This window comes from Mastomys coucha, unplaced genomic scaffold (assembly GCF_008632895.1).
Source record: "Mastomys coucha isolate ucsf_1 unplaced genomic scaffold, UCSF_Mcou_1 pScaffold11, whole genome shotgun sequence".
Lineage (NCBI taxonomy): Eukaryota > Metazoa > Chordata > Mammalia > Rodentia > Muridae > Mastomys > Mastomys coucha.
This window is the reverse complement of record NW_022196893.1, coordinates 26,726,411-26,732,266: the sequence shown is the minus strand read 5'-3', so window position 1 is coordinate 26,732,266 and position 5,856 is coordinate 26,726,411. Positions and strand designations below refer to the sequence as shown.

The following is a 5,856-nucleotide window of genomic DNA, read 5'->3' as shown; positions in this document are numbered from 1 at the left end:
GGGTCTTCTGTGAAAGGAAATATGATTAAATCTGAGTTTCCTAGCCTTGTTGCTACTGCTGGAAGAAGAGGCCTCAGATCCTATCAAATGTCTGTTAGAAAGCAGTGAGACCGCCTCTCTGCCGCTCCTCGCAGCTGCTTTGACGTTACTGAGTCAGTTGCTTACACAGCTGTTATAGCTGAGGGCGATCCAGGCACCATTCCAGCCTTCAAGCTGGTAGCCCTCAGCAGATGCCTTAGACATCCGAGGAGGAGCTTGTTCTATGGCGCAGAGAGATCACTCTCAACACTGGGGCTGCCGACTCCGAAGCTTGCCTTCCCGAGTCACAGATCTTTTCATGTGTGAGATAGAAAGTTGATTTACTTTTTAGACTTTAGTTGGCATCCCTAGTCCTTCCTCCACCAACCCAGGACTCTGCTAATGTTCTTAAGCCACCCTCCCCGTAGCAAGATTTCAATTTCAGAATTCCCTTAATGTGAAAAAAAAAAATTCTGGCATGCCATAATTTCTTTTAATAGTTTTGTTTACATTTGGGGACCACAATTCAATTTGTCAAATGTTATTGTGAGAGATATAACAAGAGAAAGATGGATTGTTGGCTGTCATTTCAAACTAGTGCCGCATTTAGCCGTATCACAGTGACAAGAATATGAGAAGCAAGCTGGGTTTTAGATGGACAAGAAAATCATCCACCAAATAACCCAGCATTGCAGGGCCCTTAAACGTAATGGCTTTATTGATGTCATTTGATAAAAGGTAAAGAGTATGTAAATGCTTTTTCATTCTGCCACAACCAAGAAAATATGAAGGACTCCAGCTGTTTATTTCAGAGTTTGTCGTGTCAGACATGTGCTAGTCATGATGGTGTAGCATGTAAGGGATCATGTCAGGTATGTGCTACTCATAATGATGTAGCATGTAAAGGTAGCTGACATTGTCCCTCACATGATGGAGCTCACTACTTAAGGCAAGTGACATTCAATAAGTATTTAACCAAGTCAACAAATTGCAATTCTTAAGAACATGATGGAGAACATATACATGATGAGATGAGTGGGTGGAATCCAACCCTACAGTGATCAACTCATTCATGCATTTTTTTAAATTGAAAAAATATGGTGTGTTTTATGTATCATGGTGGGGGAAGCTGTTGAGGGAAATATTAAAAAAGATCACCCCTCAATCTCTCCTGCCCTGCCGGACCACAACTCTAGTACCGGTACTGACCGGCCTCAACACTATGTCCTGGAAGGGTCCTGCTATTCTCCCCCAGCTAGCAAGATCATCTCACTTACACTCCACGCACCCACAATCAGTCATCTAGGGCCTAGTTACCCAGTAGAAACATGACTCTTAAGGCTTAATTATCCAATCAGGTTTATATATCAATAAGATCACAATTTACAAGATGCCAATACAATAATTTCAGAGCCAAATGATAAAGACAATGCTTTAACCCAATTATTCTAACCTTGTGAACACCTTAGTTATTTGTGGCTATTTAAAATCACGCTGGGTCTGGATCATCTTCCTGTTCATTTGCCACTGTGTTGATTTCTCTCCTGCTTCTCTTCTGACCTCCGACCTCCTTCACTCCTAAACTTCTAGCTCCGCCTCTCTATTCCTGTCCAATCACAGACCTGTCACTGCCCTAATATGATTGGACAGAGAAAATGCTGCAACATTAGCTTAAATAATTATTAATGGTAGCCATTGCAAATATTGTAAGCATTAAGTGCAGATATTGTACAATGGATTTTTTATATATTCTAATGTAGTCCTACATGTTTTGTTTTGTAGTTTTTTGAGAAAGGATTTCAGTAGACAGCCCTGGCTGTCTCTGAGAAATGTCAGAGCAGCTACATGCATGAAGCCCCACAACATGGCCTCCTAAACATGACTAAATAAGGATATGAACAATGGATAGTTTAGGAGGTCTCAACTCTAGATGAAGAACTGAAAATAACACAAAACATGCATGCACACAAGTGCAACACATGCATACAAGCATGTGCGCGCACACACACATGTAACAACAACAAAAGAAAAAACAACCAAGAGTTTGAGAGAGCCAAGGGGGTATACATATTATCTTCTGAAAGACAAAGTTTACCTGATGTTAGAAGGTAAAATATAAACTCTGGAAAGAGTATGCTGTGAAGTGTCGCTGTGGGGTAGCATACCAGGTGTTCCTGGCACTCTCATGTGTTCAGAGCAATTAGGTTGAGGATTTTGAGAAATGCTGTGTGGGCCTGTATCACTCAGTATGTTTGTACTGAGTGAGTAACACCTCCTATTTACAGAGCTCTCCTTATGTCTATGTTTGGGGATGGGTAAGATAATTGTTTTTCAAAGCAAGCTTAGTTTTTAGCTTTAAAAGAAGTATTTTTGGTGGACTTTTTGGTTTGCAAAGTTGAGCAAGTCTTAGAGACTAGTTTGCATGTAAAGGGGAGTGAGTCTATCCTCAACCGTTGAAGCAGATGTTATTCTGTATGGTGGGAGGTGATGTGGGCATGGGTTTCTCCTCCCAGTGTAGGCAGTTGGTATTCTGTGCAGGTTGTCAGCTCTTGTACACTGTCGTAGGATTGTGGCTTATGGGGAGGTTGGGTAAAAGCTAGAGAGTCTCACATGAATTGACAGCAATTCCAGGAAAGTAGGACCCATGAGGGAGCTACAGAGGAGACCGTCCTTAGAAGACCCGGCAAGGGCATTGGGTAGTAGAATGAAGAGAGAGACTTGAAATCCCAAAAGGCTTCTCTTTTCTCCACTGGAATCTATGCTCTTAAGTCTTCCACTGTCCTGTGGGGAATGCAGTTCTGTGTTGGGATAAGACATACCCGCAGGCTCCCAACCAACCACCAGAAGGGATGGGGAACATTGGAGAGCTGCCGTCTGAGTTTCAGTGGCTTCTGGATTCCCCAGGCACAGGCGTTTCCACGCACCACTGCAGACTTATGGGATTATGTCATCAGAGAAAAGAAAGGAATGTTGGAATATAGGCTATGGATACACAGATGGTGCTATAAATGAGGTCAAGGATGGGATTTATTTTTCTGATAGAGAGCAAGAAGTAGAGAAAAATATAGAGATAGTGAAGGATTTTCTCTGGGGAGGAGGCAGGGCTTGCAGGAGGGGTGTGAGTGTGTATGTGTATGTGTGAGTGTATGTGAATGAGTGTATGTGTGTGGTATGGTATGAGTATGAGAGGAGTGAGGGGGAGTGTGTGAGTATGTGTGTGTATGTGTGCATGTATGTATGAGTGTGTATGGATGTGTATGTGTGGATGTGGGGGAAAGTGTGTGTGAGTATATGTGTGTGTTATGAGTGTGTGTGATGTGAGTGTGGGGGGAGTGAGGGGGAGTGTGTTAGTATATGTGTGTATGTGAGTGGGTGAATGTGTGTGGTGTGACTGTGCATGTATTATGTATGTGGCAGGGAGTGTGGGAGAGAACGAGTGCATGTGGTGTGTGTTTATGTATGTGTGAGTGTGTATGTGTGTGAATGTGGGGGAGAGTGTGTGTGAGTGTGTGTGAATGTATGGGTGTATATGAATGGATGTACATGTGTGTGACATGAGTGTGAGGGGAGTGAAGGGGAGTGTGTGTGTGTATGTGTGTGGTGTTAGTATATATGTGGGAGGGGAGTGTGTGTGAATGTGTGTGTGTATGAGACTATGTGTATAGTGTGGTTGTATGTGTGTGTGTTGTGACTGTGTGTGTGTGTGAGTACATGGGGGAATGTGTGAATATGTGTGGGATAGTGTGTGTTGTGTGAGTGTATATGTCTGTATATTACTATGGACTGAACACAGCCAGAAATTTAACCTCTACCAACGTGCTATCTCTTCAGCCTTTCTCTTCCTCCTCTTCTGGAGACAACGTCTCCTATGTGGCCTAGACTTGTCTTGAACTCATGGCAACATTCCTGCCTTGGGATCCCAGCGCCGAGATTGGATTTTGAAAATGAGTCTTACAGACTGAGCATTGCAGAATAAGCAGACAGGAGCGGTTATAAAGAGCAGCGAGCAGCGAGGTTTTCGGCAGGACTACAGGATTCTTCACCAATCCGATCTGGGGCTTCCTGTTTTCAGAGAGATCACAGGGCTCTTCATGATCCGGGGCTTCCTTCTGTTTTTGGAGGGACCACAGGACTCTTCATGATCGTGGGCTCCCTTCTGTGCCTAGAAGGGACCTTTAAAAAGACGAACCTGGTGGCCCCAGTCACCAACTGGAAACCCATCAGTGTTTCCCACTGTCTGTAAAACAGAAAGTCTTAGCTTACTTGAGGGCCTGCCTAGGCTGGTAGATACTCGACTGCAATGCCAGCGGCGCACTTCCCCTTCTAGTCATCCCTGGTACTCTTGGATTCAGCTTTTAAACCTGAGCTTGTTGCATCTGGGCCTCAGGAGAAGCTTGTCATTCACTGTGAACCCTTCCTTCTCCTCTTTAACGTACCCCGTATGTATCAGATGTATTGCTGCTTCCTCAAGATTGCCTTCGCAGCCCTGAAGAGGAGGTCATGTTCCCAGAACGCATCTGTAGAACTCTGTGGTTCCTCCGTTTGTTGAGCTAAGCACCATTCTTTACGTTGGAGATACCATGGTGACAATAATGAACACGAACCTTTGCCCTCGGGAGCTCAGTAGAGAAAGGGACACCTTATCTTTATTCTCAGGGTACATCTTAGCTTGGTGGTCAGATTGGCATAAGAAAGAGTAGAGAAAATTCTGGAGTTAAAAAAGATGCATTTAATGTAAGTTTCCCTTGACATGGGAGCCTGCATAAAGAATGGAAGGCCCGGAAGTGGTAGAGATTCCTTGCGTATATACTGGATTGAACAGAGACAGGTAATCTTGGAAAGATAGTCAAAGTTCACGGGGAACTAAAGAACATAACAATTATCTTAAGGAAGTCTTCTTGTTCGGAACTCTGTAGGTCGCCACTTTCTGTCTCTGTGAGAAGAATGTATCTTTCCTTCTGCTGCAGGGAAGGCAGGTTTTACGCGGAAATGTAGGGGCTTTATCATCTCGTGTTGAGGACAAAGGATGAAGCAGAGGCTTTATTGAATCCGCTACTTTTACAAGATCGTTAATCCTCAATAGCTGATATTTCAGAATGGCATGATTTGGGCCGGTGCCTTTCAAATGCTGTCAGCTTTTATTCATCCTAACTGGACTGGCACATTTATCGTCTGTATTGTCTATTGATTCAGGTCCGTGAGGGCAGAGACCACGTCGGTCTTGTTTAACTCGTTATACTCCAGCATGGAGTGATTAACTGATACATTAGGGATGTTTAGTAAAATGAAGAGTGTCAACATTCAAACCTCACTGGGGCTCGTTATATCTACAATCTGGAAGTATAAAAATGCCTCCACGGACGTTTGTGGCATGGCTGATGCCATCAAGCAATGCATCAAGCCTGGGAAGCTGTAACGCTTGCTTGGGATTATGATTGATATTTAAACGTGGCTTGATTAGTTGGGTGAACAAACTTCAGCCTCTCTAAGCCAAATATTGATTCCAAGCACTTAAAAGGAATTTGATGCTGACAGGGGTAGGATAGATCAAAGGGAAACCATCACAACTCTGGTGGCTCGTCAGAGGCTCTGGCGAGCCTTCATCAATTCTTGTTGTAGAAGCAATTTTAAAAGCTCACCTACGTCTTCGAGACAGTCTATACTTGTAGGATGCTCAGAATCGATCTCCTTTGTGAGTGTTATCTACTGTTGTGGGATAACAGAACTAAGTGAGAAACCAGTTTGCTCTCAAAATGAATTCTTTCACAAACTAGTTTTTAACTATAAGTAAATGCAAGTTCTGAAAGGAAAGTGCCAATGAGTAAAATCTCCTCAACT

The 5,856-nt window shown here is 43.5% G+C and overlaps 1 long non-coding RNA gene across 3 annotated transcripts; it reads right to left on the bottom strand.

Moving 5' to 3' along the window:
• Nucleotides 1–2,069: 2,069 nt before the first annotated feature.
• Nucleotides 2,070–4,520, bottom strand: LOC116081882. 3 transcript variants are annotated; one of them, XR_004115066.1, is made up of 2 exons: nucleotides 3,825–4,520; nucleotides 2,070–2,799 (listed from the first exon to the last, which is right to left on the bottom strand). It is a non-coding gene; the product is annotated as an uncharacterized LOC116081882 (long non-coding RNA). The 3 variants fall into 3 exon arrangements; XR_004115070.1 differs by having other exon boundaries at nucleotides 3,831–4,520; XR_004115068.1 differs by having other exon boundaries at nucleotides 3,835–4,520.
• Between the last annotated feature and the right edge of the window lie 1,336 nt (nucleotides 4,521–5,856).